The sequence below is a fragment of the Felis catus genome, chromosome B1 (genome assembly GCF_018350175.1).
Source record: "Felis catus isolate Fca126 chromosome B1, F.catus_Fca126_mat1.0, whole genome shotgun sequence".
NCBI lineage: Eukaryota > Metazoa > Chordata > Mammalia > Carnivora > Felidae > Felis > Felis catus.
In genome coordinates this window covers 119,527,031-119,544,030 of record NC_058371.1, presented here as the reverse complement: position 1 = coordinate 119,544,030, position 17,000 = coordinate 119,527,031, and the positions used below count along the sequence as shown (strand labels likewise).

The following is a 17,000-nucleotide window of genomic DNA, read 5'->3' as shown; positions in this document are numbered from 1 at the left end:
CTTTTAGGGTATGTTCTCTTCCCTATTTATAATCTCCATCTAACAGGCTTTTAAAAGGAACTGGATTACAGAATATTTAAGGTCACACTTAAATAATGATGCTTCCAAGAATTATACCATTCTATGCCCAACAGCTTCTCCTTGTCTCTGTCAGGATTAGTTAATTAGCTAAGAAGGGGTCTGTGTGTACCACTATAAACTGACCAGTTAAATTCTTTTTTTTATAATAGTGACTTTGGATTTACATTATGTTCTAGATACTCTGGACTTGCTCCTCCAGATCCACTCTCTATGTCTCTCCATCCTGCTTTGTATCTCTGGCTTCCATTTGGGTCCTCTTAATGGGAAACACTAGAGATGTGACTTAGGGAGAGAGGTTGGGTAGTATCTTCTATGGGCTCCTTCCCTGCCATGTGGTGAGCTATCCGTGGCCCTTTTCTCCAGTGAAGTGCCCAGCTCTTTTCTAAAACCCTTTTCTTACAGCTCCGAGCCCTTTCCTGGTGCTAGGTAACCATTCTCTCGCCTTGATCTTGAAAGCCTAGTAGTGGTAAGGTCTCCCTGTTCTTGTTATCCCTGGGATGCTTTACCATCCCTCATTGGTTTCCCTTAACTTTGTCCCACCTCTGTCAATAATTCCTTCATAAAATTCTCCTTAATGACTCTGTTAAGGTGCCATTTGTTTTCTGTCCGCACTCAGACTGACACACAGAGTAAGTCCAATCAGTTATATTTATCAACTTGGGTTTTCTTTTTATAAGCTTTACTTTTTTTAATTTTATGATGTCATATTTGAAAGTTTTACATTTCTCATATTAAAAAATAACTAAATATGGACTCAACAATGATTTATTCAGTATAATACAATTCAATACAATGAGCTAAATGCAATGCCCTATGTACTAGAGAGGCAAATAAGAGAAGGATCTTAGGCAACTTTAGAGGTTAGTAAAGACTCCACTGAGAAGGTCAGTAGGACTTGGCCACCTCACTACTCCTTTCAACTCAGGAACTGTGGGTCTCACTGCATGACAGCCTCAAGATAACCAGGGTTAGCTGCTCCCACAGTGTCAGTCCAAACTTTCTTCAGGGCTCCCTTGCTTCAGCAGAGCTAATGGCATCTGCCTGCAACTGTGTGGGCATGCACACACATGCACACACACTTACACTCAGAGAAGTTTGGCTGTAAGGATTATGTACGTGCTGTTAAAACAATTTGTTTACACGAAACGACTAATTTTAAAGCATACTGAATTGAAAGTTTTAAAAAACTGTTGAAACAGGGAAATGGTCAATAGATAAGCAGCATTGTTTGAATTTGCACTTTAACAAGTCCTGATGATGCTTTCTATAAAAGTCTTGCTACCAATATGATGAATGGAGGTCTATTATAATGGATATTATTATTACAATGAGTTCTGCCTGATTTCTATGAAATCATGACTTATGAATAGCTTTGACATCTAGATATGGAAACTTTCAGGAAATAGAAGCATCCTTCATAAAAAAAAATGGAATACTCATTAGCCAGTCTGATTTTACTCAAACCAATTTTGTTGATTTCATGTAGCCTCAGCACTCACCCTAGTTCACTGGGGACTGAGGTGTTCTGGACAAAGCGCTTTCTGTACTAGACTCTTCTGCACCAGAATAGTCCTGCGCAAACTCGGATGTGTTGGTTTTCTAGCTCTGTCTCTTCATGCAAATCGATAGAGGATATCTGTTGTAGGATGAGTTGTGTCCTGACCAAAATGCACATGCTGAATTCTGAACCCACAACAGCTCAAAATGTCACTATATTTGGAGACATAGTCTTTAAAGAACTAATTAAGTTAAAATGAGGTTATTGGAGTAGTCCCTAATCCACTATGACTGGTATCCTTATAAAAAAAAGAGAGAGAGAGAGAGATTGGGACACAGATCACTGAGGGACCCATGTGAAGACACAGGGAGAAGACAGTTGTCTACAAGCCAAGGAAAGAAACTTTGGAAAGTATTAACAAAGCTGACACCTTGTTCTTGGACTCATAGCCTACAGAATGATGAGAAAAATTAATTACCACTCAGCCTGTGATATTTTATTATGGCAGCCCTAACAAACTACTATATCCCTTAATAGCTATTCTTGGTTTTAGTTTAGTGCGTTTCAGCTGGTGATTGGGGTCTAACCTCCTCCTAAGCTTCTCTTCTCTTCACTCCCCTCAACACTTGTCACACAGGAAGATTTGTTCCCACCCTCTAATCCCTTCCCCTAAACTGTGACCTCCACACATCCCACTTCTCTTTTCTTCTGACACCTTGCCCCCTTCATTAATCCTCTTTCTCTTATTAACTCTACTAACTCACGAAACTATCTTTCAACCCTTCCAAACTTCCTTTAACCCTGGCACTCCATAAATGTTAGTCAAATAAACAAAGAATCACGCTAATTTCTCTTTCTTTCCTTCTTCTCGCTCCAAAATCTGTGAGATTCTTTTGCATTTACTGCCTTCTCCTCTCCATTTCCCACTCACTTTTCACCCCCTACAGTCTGGTTCTTGGCTGTCATCATTTTAATGAAACGATTCCATAAAGTAACCTAAGACCACAGCCACTGCTCTTAGCACCTTTTTGAGAATAAAGTTTCCTTTTCTTTCAAACAGAGTGAGCAGGGTGAGCAGAATACAGACTGGTTTCTTTCCTTAGCTACACAACCATCTCATATAGCCATGCTCGAAATTTCATAATTTCCAAATTCAGTTATCTTATCTCATCCTCACTTTTCAGAACTGACTTCAGTATTTGACACTATTGAGCACTCTGATCCTGGAAGCTCTCTCTTCTCTGGTTTTCCAGGCCTGTCTTCCTGCTTTTGATGGCACCTTAGGCATCCTTAAGCATCTCCTGCCCCCACCCCTCCCAGGGGTGCTCCTGTGCTCCCTGGCATGTACGTGAGCTAGCTGTCGCGCTCTCTCTCTCTCTCTCTCTGTCTCTCTCTGTCTCTCTCTCTCTCTCTCTCTCTCTCTCTCTCTCTCACACACACACACACACACACACACACACACACACTCATCAATCCCAGAAATAATTAGTCCTCAAATTTCTGTCTTTGGTCTTCTCTTCCAACTCTCTTTGGTCACTAACATTTTAGAAATACTCTCATGACAACCACCACATCTCTGCAGTTCTCTCTTGATTTAGGGCCCCAATTCTATGTCTCTCTGAGTCAGGCTTGAATTTCCATTTGAGCATTAGTCACTTTCACATGGAGATTTCACTGGGTGTATCATACTTAACATATCTAGAACTGAATGTCTCCTATTCCCATAGATTCTTTCCAGGTGTGATGTTACTATTCCAATCACCCAGACTAAAAAAACTCAGGGCTGACTCTCCCTCTCCCTCTCACTTGAACTGCACATATAATCTGTAAACATGTCCTATTGGTCCTATCTTTTAAAAATCTCTTAAATTCTTCTCCTTTTCATTTCATTCGATAAATAGTTTAGTGTAGAGGTTAAGATCATGGGTGCTGGAGGCAAATCAACTGGATTCAAATCCAGGCTCCCCTGCCACATACTAGTTATGGAAACTTAGAACAGTTTTATTTGACTTCTCATCTGTAAAAATAGGAATAATAGCAACCTATCTTATATGATTGTTTGAGAATTAAATAAGTTATTGTGTGTGTAGCAATTCTTAATTATTTGCTCACTCAACCTGGTTCCTCTTTCTAAACACCCAGCCACACTGCATGTCCTGGGTCCCTTACATCTAAGTGGGGCCATGGAATGTGAGCAGAAGTATTGTGTCACTTTCAATTAAAGGTGGTTAGGGGCGCCTGGATGGCTCAGTCGGTTGGGCATCCGACTTCGGCTCAGGTCATGATCTTGCGGTCCGTGAGTTCGAGCCCCGCATCGGGCTCTGGGCTGACCGCTCAGAGCCTGAAACCTGTTTCGGATTCTGTGTCTCCCTCTCTCTCTGACCCTCCCCTGCTCATGCTCTGTCTCTCTCTGTCTCAAAAATGAATAAATGTTAAAAAAAGAAAAATTAAAAATAAATAAATAAATAAAGGTGGTTAAAGACCTACATTTCCTATGCTCTCTCTTCTGTTTTTGAGGCAACATTGGAAGCAACACGTAACAGTGGTGAAGTCAGATGATGGGAAAGTTCTGAATCTCTGGAGAAGAGCTGCCCAGGTGAGACACCCAACCACAAGCTTCTTGCAGTGAATTTTGTGTGGAAGAGAAGTAAACTTTAAAACTTTTATTGTGTTAAGTCACTGAAATTTAGGGTTTTTTTTTTTAATAGCTGCTAGTATTATTTATTCCAAACATCATACAAGTACACTGGGAACAATGTCACAAATACTAAGTACTCAATAAATGATAGAGATTACTATTTCTACTACCACTATATTAGCTTGAGTCCAAATCATCTTTCAGTTAGATTATAAAAAGATCACATAAAATGTCAGCTTTTTCTGGCCTGAGTAATTCACTTATTTAGGACATACTTTGCTATAAAAGTCTTTTTTTTTGAAGGCTTTGTTTTGCCCAGTTATATGGTTGGTAAATTCCAGAAGGATTATTGTCTAGAAGCAGCAAAAGATTATTATTTTGTGATCTCTATAAAGAGGACAACAATAGATATTCCATTCCTTCTTTACTGCCTCAAGGACAAATGCAAATGATGCCAGGAGTGTCAGACCTTCACAAATTGCAACTTCTTTCCCGCCACCTGCATCTCAGCCCCCTGCATGTAGATGTCACGTTGACTTAAATTCAAATCCTGGCTGTCCCACATCCTCTCCTTCCTGAGTCTCCCCATGTATAGGATATGCTTTTATGGCCAATTCTTTGGTGAAACAATATGTACTTCCCCTGTTTCCATCAGGCCCTTAGTTTACCTTTTTTAAGAATAGTCTTTTCGAACATTTCTTTATTATGTATGGAACATATTTTAAGTGCTATGAATGTGCTTTAGAGAGTTGATAGACAAAAAAGGTCAGCAGATCGGTGTCTGGGAATAAATCTAGATTTTTTTAATATTAATTATTACAACATGCAATTCTCTTTTAGGAAGTGAGAGTCTTTTTTTTTTACAAACTGTGTTTTAAATTCAGACTTCATGCCTTTAAATCTCACCCTCTCCCCAATCTGTTTTTTTTTCATCAATTCACCATCATATCTTTTTTTCATATTTTTTCATTTAAAAACATTATTTGAGAGAGAGACAGACAGAGAGAGAGAGAGAGAGAGAGAGAGAGAGAGAGAGAGAGAGTACAAGCTTGGGAGAGGGGTAGAGGGAGAGAGAGAAGGAGAAAGAAAGAATCCCACTCCAGCACAGGGCTCAGTCCCATGAACCATGAGATCATGACCTCAGCCAAAATCAAGAGTTAGACGTTCAACTGACTGAGCCACCCAGACACCCCCACCATCATATCTTATCCACTATTCCAACATCCACTAAATGCTACCTTCTTCATCAAGTTTTTCCTCTGGAAAAAAAATAGTATTAATAATAACAGCCAACATAAATATGAATTTTCTGAGCATCCAGCATGCATCTCATTCGACCCTTACAATACCAGTATGAGGTGGGTATAATTATCATCCTGTCTTACAGGTGAGGAAAAGGAGGCTTAGAACACTGATGTTCCTTTTCCAGGGTCACACAGCTACCCAGGGCAGCACAAGAGTGAATGATTTTCTGTGAAGGACACAACCAAGCACGGCTTCACATTTGAATGTAGCACCTGACTCCACAGCCCAAGAGTATAAGCACCAGGCAATACTGCGAGCATCGTGGTATTTCTCCCTACCTACGCCTATGTACTTGAAACACCTCCATGAAAACATTCACCATACTCGTCTTATACTATCATTTCAAGCACTCCTTTGTGCTCTTTGAAGGCAGTTATGGCAGTACATAAATACCCATTGGAACGGATAGAAAAGTTGCTAGTGTCTGTAAGACCAGTGACATTCCTCTTTTAATATTGTAATTTTTAAATTTTATTACTTTTTTAGAATTATGGCACTTTTTTTTAAGTAAACTCTATGGCCCAGCTTGGGGCTTCAACTCACGACTCAGAGATCAAGAGTTACACGCTCTACCAACTGAGTCAGTCAGGCCCCCCAGTGATAGTCTTCTTTTAAATGTATTGCTGTCTCTATTTCAGTGTGTCTTCATTGCCAAGGGAATAAAATTCTGGATTCCTTATATAATCTTAAGAGGAAGATGATTTTCTTTGTCCTCTCAGGTTGGTTTTGCTCTTAGTGAAATAATCCATTGTACAAATTACTTTTGTCCTGGCTCTTCCAAACGGGGTCATTCCTTCTTGCTTCACCTTATGAGTAGAGACTGCATCTTCTTTTTGTTTTATAACCACTTATATAGGCAAATGAGTGTCCCTTCAATAAGACTTGCTAACTGTGCAAGCACAGGACAGAACATGGCAGGCACTTTAATGGTGGTGAAATGAAATACTCCACTATCAGTAGAGAGAGATATTGCAAGGGTGAGTGTAAGCCCACTGTATGTCAACAGTGCAAGTATTTATGCCCTTTAAACCTATAAGAAAATTAATTTCAGGCCTTTTTTCTTAGGATAAATGCATACATTTGCACAGGATTTACATTCTTAATCTCCCCCTTGGTCTCTAGAACTTTGTGAGGTAGAATGGTTATATTATAATGTAATATATATATTATTGTTGTGTTTATACATCTTAGTCTGCTAACGTGGGCAGCTATAACAAAATACCACAAACTAGATGGCTTATAAACAACAAAAATATATTTCTCACACATGGGGATGCTAAATGTCCTAGAACAGAGTGCCAGCATGGTCTGGTGAGGACTTTCTTCCAGGTTGCAGACTTTTTATTGTATTCACACATGGCAGAAGGGAGGAGCTAGGTCTCTGTAGAGTCTCTGTCTTTTTATCAACAACATCCAGAAGAATTTAATAATTTCTTCAGTTGTGATATATTTTTTTTTAATTTTTTTTCAACGTTTATTTATTTTTGGGACAGAGAGAGACAGAGCATGAACGGGGGAGGGGCAGAGAGAGAGGGAGACACAGAATCGGAAACAGGCTCCAGGCTCCGAGCCATCAGCCCAGAGCCTGACGCGGGGCTCGAACTCACGGACCGCGAGATCGTGACCTGGCTGAAGTCGGACGCTTAACCGACTGCGCCACCCAGGCGCCCCGTGATATATTTTTTAATATCCCTGAATGAATTGAAGGATAGGAAGTAGGGAGTCTAGCTTTTGTGGTGCTAAAGCTGTGTATTTGCTTTAGGAATCGGTTTGTGGATGCCAAAGCATCTGCTTCTGGCACAACTTGTTCTGCAAGTCATTATATTAGCTTTCAAATAATTTGTTGATTTTTTTTTTTTTTTTTGGCTGGGGTGTGTCTTGTCTGACTGACACAGCTGTCACTGGTCAATTGATGGCCTTTTTGACATGGCCTCTGTTGACATGGAGGAGCGTGTGTACTCCTCAATGATTTCCCCATCAAAGCGATAGTCACTGGATGATGTACAGTCTCAATAGGTGGAAAAATTGTCCATGCTGTTAAGTTATTTCTGGGCTGTTCACCCAGGGTATTAAAGGATCTGACAAAGGATACGAATCAACAGCCAGAAGAAGAGATACAGAGGCTAAGGAATGGGGAAAGGGAAAGAGCTCCCATTCCCTCTCCAGGCATGCCATTCTTCTCCCACCAACCTGGAGCCCCTGGAGTCCCTTGGAAGGGCACCCATCTAATCACAAGAACTATTCGCCTCCCCAAGGCCCCACCTCTTAATACCATTACTTTGGGGATTAGGATTTCAACATAAGAACATTCTAACTTTTGGACTATAGCAATACGACACATAAATGTAAAACATTATATAAAGCTCTTATACGGCACTATTTATAATATAAGCCATAAATGTTATGCGTGCTGTACAGGTGGAGAAACTGAAGTTCCTGCAAACTATTACTTGGCAAAAGTTGTATAGATAATTCAAGGCAAGCCGAGGACTCCACCTCAAGTCTGATTTCAAGTCTAGTGAAACCTTTCCATTTCATCTTGGCTCCCATAACCCAGAGCTGTGATTTGGATGTTTCTAAGCATGTTGAGGTAGCTTCCTGACCTGAAGAAAGTTATGCCCTTTATAGAAATACAATTAATACCTGTTGTATCAGCAAGGTGGGTCTTAAGAGCTTGCAAGACTCAGACATACAGATCTGCATTTGTGAATTCCCTTCACACACTGTATAATTTCTCATTGCCAGTGCACACACCATACAGATCTCAACTTCAAAATTCTCTGGACACCAACATTTCCAATACTCAGCTTCATGAGAAGGGAAATTCATGTGATTTCGAAGACTTAATGACAAACACAGTACAACTTGCCCTTGCCAACAATTTTGATGTGTGAAATTCCACATTTAGGCATTTTTTCTTTGTAGCCTAACAATGGCAAATGCCCTCTGACACCTTAGGGTAGATGAATTTGTAAGAAACATTCCTTAAAGCAGGTATGTACAGGATGTAGAGAAAGTGTTGAGAAACAAAGCAGGGATATAGGAAGATTAACCGTTGAGCCAAAAAAGAGCAAACTGGGAGATTTACAGTTTTGCTTACTGTAACACACTGATTTGTGTCCCCCTAAAAGATAATGTTGAAGTCCTAACCCCAGGTACTTACGAACACAACCTTATTTGGGCATAGGGTCTTTACTAGTGTAATCAAGTTAAGATGAAGTCACATTGGATTGGGGTGAGCTCTAAATTCGATGACTGGTGTCTGGATAAGAGAAAGGAGAAAAAGATTTGGATATAAAGACACAGAGGAGACACAGAGAAGAAGGCCATGTGAAGACAGAGATAGATATGGGGGTGATGCCGCTAAAAGCCAAGGAATGCTAAGGATTGTGGTAGGCTCTGGAAGCTAGCAAGAGGCAAAGAAAGATTCTTCCCTAGAGCCTTCAAAGGGAGCATGTCAATAACTTGATCTCTGACTTCTGGCCTCCAGAACTGTAAGAGAATAATTTTCCATTATTTTAAATTTTTTTTTCAATGTTTTTTATTTATTTTTGGGACAGAGAGAGACAGAGCATGAACGGGGGAGGGGCAGAGAGAGAGAGAGACACAGAATCGGAAACAGGCTCCAGGCTCCGAGCCATCAGCCCAGAGCCCGACGCGGGACTCGAACTCACGGACCGCGAGATCGTGACCTGGCTGAAGTCGGACGCTTAACCGACTGCGCCACCCAGGCGCCCCTCCATTATTTTAAACTACCCAGTTTGTGGTAATTTCTTACAGCAGCCTCAGGAAACTAATATACCTGCTTAACACCTCATCCTCTATTTCCAGTGTATTCTGTGACAAAATTTCGAATTTGATCTTTGATTTAATCCTTTTCAATTAAATAATGCTCTTTAATTTTTGTTCTGATACATCATCCTGGCTGTCCCCTTCTTTTCTTGCCCCCTTGGCTCTGCTCTTCTAACAAGCCTGCCTATACATTCTTTTATCAATGGGCTACCCTCCTCCTCCCCCACAGCCACACCCCTACACCAAGAGTGTGAAAGCTCCTATCTGCCCCCTACAAGAAAACTACTCCCCTAACACTTTATTGTTTTCATGAGGTTTGCACTCTTTTTACTCATGTTAGTGGCAAAAATCATTTTACATTACACTAAATATCAACCTACTAAAATATAATATTGGCACAATTTCTAATAATGTCTTCAAAATAATAACATGGAGTTTCTTAAAAGTCATTGTCTTTAGTCTTTACAAATTCCCCGGATTCCAGTTGTTCAAACAACCTGTGGGAGCTAAATGAAATCGCTTGAAGGTAGATTGTTGGATGATCCCAGAGTCACTGTACAGACTCACCCCAAAGCCAATCACAGGGATCTCTACTCCTTTGCCAAACACTCCACCGAGAACATTCTTATAGCCTTGGGGAGGGAAGGGAGGGAGGAAAGGGGGCTGGGAGTGGGCGTGAAAACAATGGCCAACTTGCAAGGGCAATCAAATGCCCTAGCAACACTGCCTGGTGATTGCGTGATTACTAAGGTTTTAAGGTTAAATTTAGGCAGTTGTCACTAGCTCAGTGGTGACTCCCCAGCCCTTGCCTAGCCCAGTACGTGGCTCGGAAAACCCAAAAGCTAGCGAATGGTGGTCACAGCGGGGCCTAAGGGTTCTAGTAGTGGTCCCTCCAGAAAAAAAGAGAACAACTCCTTTCCCCCGGGGAACAATATTTCGTGATGAGCTGTGAACCAAAACTATTGCTACCACCATCGCTATAATTCTATCCACGGTAATTATCATAAAGGCCTGAGGACACCCTGCAGATGAAAGTTCTGAATAACTGTCATGACCAGGAGATTGAAGACCTCACCAAAAACCAGGTGTTCAGAATCCCCTGGACGGAAGTCAGTTATGACATCGCAATCCCAGTTTACTCTGTGAAGCGATTTCAGTGGAAATGAGACAACTCAAAAGGAATACATAGATGGGATTTATTTTTACACACAGCGTACTTGGCTCCAGGCCGCCCCATCATCCCCTCCAGATGCTTGGGCCTGTCCTTAGGGGCTCTGGACCGCCAGACTCCAACGGCCTCGCAGCCGCCGCCGCCGCCGCCGCCGCCGCCTCCGCGCCGCCTGCTTCCCGGGACAATTCGGCCCCGCAGTCTCTTCCAGGGGGCGTCCTGGTCGGCTGTAGTCCTCCGGGCTTCGGGAGCGCCCGCCCGGGAGCGGGAGCCCCGCAGGGCACCCTGGCGTCCGGGCTGCCGAACGCGCGCCCCTAGTCTTGCGCCCCGTAGCGGCCCCGAGGGGCGGGAGCCGAGCTGGGCGGCAAGGCCGGGCCGGGGGCGCACGGCGCCCCCAGAAGTGCGGGCTTCCCCCACCCCCGGCGGCGACCCCACCTCCCGCCCCCGCTGCGTGCGCGCGGGTGTCCGTCTGTCTGTCTTCTCTCTCGACGTCAGTGGGAATTTCCAGCCAGGAAGTGAGAGAGTGAGCGAGAGAGAAAGAGAGAGAAGTGCACCAGCGAGCCGGGGCAGGAAGAGGAGGTTTCGCCACCGGAGCGGCCCGGCGACGCGCTGACAGCTTCCCCTGCCCTTCCCGTCGATCGGGCCTCTCGCCGCCGCCGCCGCCGCCGCCGCCCTCGGCCTGCGCCCCGCCGCCGGCCCCGCTCCGAGAGCCCCAGCGCAGCCCAGGCCGGAGCCGCCGCGGCCGGGAAGGCGGCACCGCCGCGGCCCGGCCACCGCGCGCCCTGCGCTTGCCTCCGCCCGCGCTGCGGACATGGCGCGGCGCTGACTGTGGCCCGGCCCGGCGAGACCGCGCGCCCGCTCGCCCGGACCCGACCCGCCCCGCACGGGACCCGCTCCGGCCCCGGCCGGCCGCCGCCTCTTCCTTCCCCAGCCCGCAGGCCCTCGCCTCCCGGGAGGGGAGCCCACAGGCGCAGGGAGGCCGAGCGCGGACTCGCCACCAGGGTAAGCCGAACTCGGGCAAGTGGGGGCCACGCCGGGGACGTGTGGCCCGAGTCCCGCCACCTACCCGCCCCGCACCCCCTAGCCCTGCTCAGACTTCCTCATTCCTGCGCTAACCGCTGGGCTAGACCGGACGCAGGACCAGGTTGACAGGAGTTGAGAGGCACATGGGATTGGCGACAGGGGCGAAAGGCACATCTGGACTTCGCAGGGGCCGGCTGGCCAGAGGGCCGCGGCTGCCCGGGCCGCCCTGTCTCCCCGAGTCCCAGCGCCGGGCGGGAACGGGAAGCAGGGGGGAACTCTTGCAAACTTTCTTAAAATCATCACCCCCACCCCTACCCCCTCCTTGGCGGGTGGCTTGGGGGTTGAGGTGCGCTTTGGAGAGGGGAAGGTGGTTGGTGCAGTGCTGAACCAGATTTCACCTAAGGGCGGTCCATGAAATGAAAGCAGAAGTGTATGTCAGTCCTCTTGACTGGGAAAGCCCTCCCAAGCACCCTCCCTCCCCCCCCCCCCAATTGAATAAAACAGCCTTATTCCTTCATCCCCTACTTCAAAAAGAAGCCTCTGCTTCACACGCACACCCCAACCAGGACATAATATATTCACCTACTATAGGATCTGTACCTTACTTTTCAAAAAATAAGGAGACCCTGGTACTGACCCTACAGGGCCTGGCATCTGAGAAAAGAAATTACCTGCTTAAAGCACTTTTTAGACACCGATTATGTAAAACACTTGGACATCGGCACCGGAGCACCGGGTGTCGTGCATGACCTCCAAAACAAAAATGATGATATAAACAAAGCCTAGCCTAAACACAAGTTTTCCTATAGTCTTTACAAATAGATACCAATGGAGATGTTTGCCCTGATTTATTGGTCTGTAGTGAAACCTAAATGGGACTTGATGACACAGTATTTGATTATCAAGATTTAAGACGTTTTCATGGACTTTGTTAAGTAGGGTGTTTCAGCACTGCAGCTTATTAAATAACTATATTTAACTTAAAGATATTGTTATAAAGCCCATAATCTGAGAAAATGACTACAGTATTACTAAAACGTTTAATAACTCTGGCATACAAATGTTCTGTCAACTGGTGATCTTTGGTAAACCCTGAAGCTTGGGATTAAGATGTTCAGTGCTTATTTTTTTATAGCAAAGCATCTCAGTTGAATATTCTTGAGTAATTTAAATTGCATAGTGTTTGTTAAAACTAAAAGGGAATCTTGATTAAAATAAAGTTCTTAGCTGAAGTATGTTGTTTTCCTAATTTTAATATTATGCTTTCTAGAGGTGAATCCTTTTACTGTTTGATGCAGTAAAGAAATTATGTAAATAATTTAAAGCAAAGTATTTTTTGAGCTTATGAACTTGGGAAGACAGGAAATACAAAGATTTGTTTCCTGTAGCATTTTACATTTATCGTGTAATTAAATTGCTAAGGGGAGCTAAACATGTATCATAAACGGAAACATGAAATCTCCTGAAACTATTCATCCATATTAATATACCTGCAACTCCTCAATGCCCTCTGGAGCTTGTTTAGATAAAATGTCTTCCTGGGCCACAGCCTACTGGACAAATGTGAACACAAAGAAAGGCTCATTATGTGTAGATTTAATGCTGGCACTGAAATACTGCTTGCTGTGAATAGTAAATCACTTCTAATGTGTTTGAAAGACTTTTTAAAGGAAATGCTATAATCCAATTAGGGCTTGGTGGGTTTGAAAATTAGGGTTTGAAAATCTGTTGTCTTTGTTTTCAAATTTCAGTTTGATCTAATGTTCAGCAGTTGTCATTCAGATGGGCTGAATAAACACCCTGTTTCTCAAATCGAGTTAGTAAATACTGGAGTATGTATACAAAAATAGTCCTTCCCCTTTGTAAGCACTGCTTTGATCTTTGTACTTCCTTCTTACTTCTGCCTCTTAAGCCCATCTGTGATGACTGAGTTGCCGATGGTAAACGCTCAGTCTGAAATAGGCAGACTTTTAGGTTTAGTGATCATGTTTCTCGTATTTCTCTTGTCATGTTCCTTGGAACAAACTGAGGCTGGTTTAAGAAACTGGTATTTAGGCAGGTTGTTTTTACTACTGCTTTCAAACTTTCAGATAATTGATGAAACTACTGCCTTGACTTTCAGGGATGGCTCATTGTGGTAGATAGAAGATCTAGATAAGAAATCACAGGCTGCTGGAATCTTGGACTATCATTCAATCAGCAAGATCTTATTTTTTACCTAATTTATGAGAGGTATTCCCCCTGTTCAGAAGAGGTGAAAGTTCTGGCTTCTGGGGGGAAGTGGTTACTTCATAACCTTCAATTAGTTTGAACTCGGGAGAAGTCAGAACAGTATTGATGTTTTAAAATAATAAGTTTGAAAAATATGAGTTTTCATATGGATTTTTGATAAAGTAGTCAAAATATCATCTTTTTCTTCATCAGAGCTTCTTCGTAGATGTGCTGTTCTGAGCATAGAGATAACTGCAGTATAAAGTGTATCTGGAAATGCAGAATAGTTTAACCAACAGAATAAACATTCACATTATGCTCTTCAAGACTTCAGATTGAACAGGAGTCACATTAGCAGGAATGGATGTGTTAGAATCAATGGCTATACAAAATTTCTCATTAATTTTCTTTTAGTACGGAGATTGATTGGTTTTCTGTTTATAGTATGAATCATCTATGGTGGCGTGATTGTTCTACGTTGTAAGAACAGAAGAAGGAAGAGAAGGAAAAAAGAAATTTAGTGTTAGAGGACATTTTGAAACGTTCTCCTCTACGTCTACATTTATGTCGGGTCAGAGCTAATTGACAACTGCTTCTTGGAGACCAGTAAACCACACTGAAGCAATTTATGCTGCTTCCTGAGAATTGATTCTCATTCGCACTCTTGCACCTCCCACAAATAACTGAACTCACCTGTAGTTGTCTCAGAGGTGAGCAGGTAAACCATCAGAAGCATATGCACCCGTATGAATTGACCCTGTCACTCCTTAGAACCCCAACGAGTTGACCATGTCACTCCTTAGAAGACCTTGAGGATTTTTAAGAACTAGAGGCATTCAGCCTTAGGAAGGAATGTTTGGACTTGTGGCACAGTTCTACAAGTTAGTTTGGCTCCTTGACCTTTGTTTTAAACAATAAAGATTAATATTTGAAACCACATCGTTTGGTAGAGTTAATAGAGTAACATAACTGAGACTCCTGTCTTTGTAATATTTCATTAATGAGTATCTAGTGCCTCACTCTTAAGTGAAAAAAAAAAATAGCATTCTTTCCATGATGATAAACTTGCTTTATACTTTTGGTCTCTGCTGTATTAAGAGAGGGTGTTCCTGGGTGCAAATTAATGTCCTGTCTTTCCTATTTCAGCTGAGGCTGATAGACCTTCCCTTGAAAATCAGCTAATTGTTTAGAAAATAACTTGTGAAATAGTATTTGATTGCTTCACTACAAATAATTTAAAGCCTAACAGTTTTACACAAAAGTAATAAAAGATGTGATTTGTTAAAGATTATAGAATCCTCAAGAGTAAAGTACGAATGAAAGTATTTGTTTAGAGTATTATTCATAAAAATATCATTGTATTTTAAATTTTAAAAAGAAATCAATTATTCTCATTTTTCTGTAATAACTAATAGATTTAATTATTAGTAGTACAAGTTTCATCTCCCTTAATTTGTTGCCTATTTTTGCAATTAGAATAACGAAATGGATAGTTTAATTCCCCATTACAGACTGGCTTATTACTTTTTATTTATAGTTCACCATTAGGTCAAAAATCTTATAACCAGGTTTTATTCTGGCCCATACTTTCAATAGATATTAATAAGTTCAAACTATTTATAGACTTCATTTCTTTAAATGGTGAAAAGAGATTCTGACTGGTGGAGCTTTAAAGAAGAAAGTAAGATTCTGTATGGCTTATTAAGAGGCTAATTATTTTTTTAAAAAGAATAGAAAGGAAAAAATAATAGGCAGGAAAAGAGCTATCTGAAAGAATCAAAATCCTATAGTTCCAGCTGAAAAGAAAACATATCTAATTTATACTGACAAAGGCCTGTCCAGCATTCAGCATTGTGCTTGTTGGCACATAGTAGGTAATCCGTAACAATTTTTTAGTGAATGAATGACATACGTTTTATTTTGTTTTGTTCAAAAGTAGGGCAACTGTTTTCTGCAAGGAACAAAAATTGCACTATTTTGCCTTATCTTCTGGGAAGAAAGAACCCCAAAACTAATTCTTGCTTCCTAAATACTATATTCTTATCTAAGGAGCACTTGAAATTTACTAGAGCAAATAATTTGTTAAAAAGTATCCATCGCCTTCCAAAAGGAAAGCATTTCATTCTGAAAGATGAGTATATGAACTGGGGGAAAATGGTTTTTAGTTTCCAAATTTTAAAGGCACTTCTGAAACAAGGTAATAAAGTAATTGAAATGATAAAAGATGCTTATGCATGTAAAAAATGTAACTTTTTGGCTACTCTAGAATTTCTCTGAGTTCCACTGAAACTGTAATTTCAATATTAGTATCTCCAAAGAAAGAAACAATGATATACACACTGCTTTGTAATCCAGAGATTGTTAAGGCCTATTGAAATTAATCAATTAAAAAGTAAAAAAATGTGTTAAGCTATCCAGAATTAAATACTTACCGCATATAAAAAATTGGGGGCAGGGAAAGTTACTAGCTGGAAAACCTTTAAGAATGAGGAGGCAGTTAGCAAGGTTTACTGTATTTTCCACTTTAATACTTTAATGATTTTGCAACACTGTAAAACCCAGGACCTCATTGTGTCAGGGTTTTGTTGATTATTTTTCTCTTGTAGCATTTTCAGAAAACTGTCCTTGAAACTCTAAATCTAATCAGGTATTCTGTATGAGACAGTATTTATGAAATGTACCCTCCAGACTCGGAAAGGGCACAAGGCCAACACTTCACAGTCCTGGTGTCCTGACCCCAGGGAGAGTTAGAGCCATTTTATTGGAAATTGCTGATTTCAGTCCACTCTGCTTTGCTGCCCACTTAATTCTGGTTTTGACACTGACCTCTCTTTGAACACTTACAAACATACATTCAGGCTTTAAAAATTAATTTTAAAAATTATTTACAAATATATGTATAATCAGTCATTTTTATTGTTGCCAACAAACTAAGGAAGGAAGAAGCTAAATGTTTACTTATATGACAAGTGCACTGTAAAGCTGTCATTGTTGAACAAAGTACTCACAGTCTGAGTGCCTGGGTGGCTCAGTTGGTTAAGCGTCTGACTCTTGGCTTCGGCTCAGGTCATGATCTCACAGTTTGTGATTTCAAGCCCTGCATTTGGCTCTGTGCTGGCAGCGCAGAGCCTGCTTGGAATTCTCTCTCTCCTCTCTCTCTGCCCCTCCCCCACTCACACTGTCTCTGTCTCTCTCAAAATGAATACATACTTTAAAGAAACAAAAGTACTCACAGTGAATGGCAGCAGAGTTTGTTAGTTTAAATAATAAAATAATCCAAGTAC

At 41.8% G+C, this 17,000-nt stretch overlaps 1 protein-coding gene across 3 annotated transcripts in view; it reads left to right on the top strand.

Annotated features, from left to right (window-relative positions):
- The first annotated feature begins 11,357 nt into the window (after nt 1-11,357).
- The window catches only part of NFKB1 (nuclear factor kappa B subunit 1), a 119,047-nt gene continuing 113,404 nt past the window's right edge, over nt 11,358-17,000 (top strand). For 2 of the 3 annotated variants that reach the window (XM_023252904.2, XM_023252903.2), the window contains exon 1: nt 11,358-11,484. The gene's annotated coding sequence lies outside the window, so the exon portion shown is untranslated. The remainder of the gene's footprint in view (nt 11,485-17,000) is intronic. The other variant, XM_023252906.2, reaches the window with a different exon arrangement.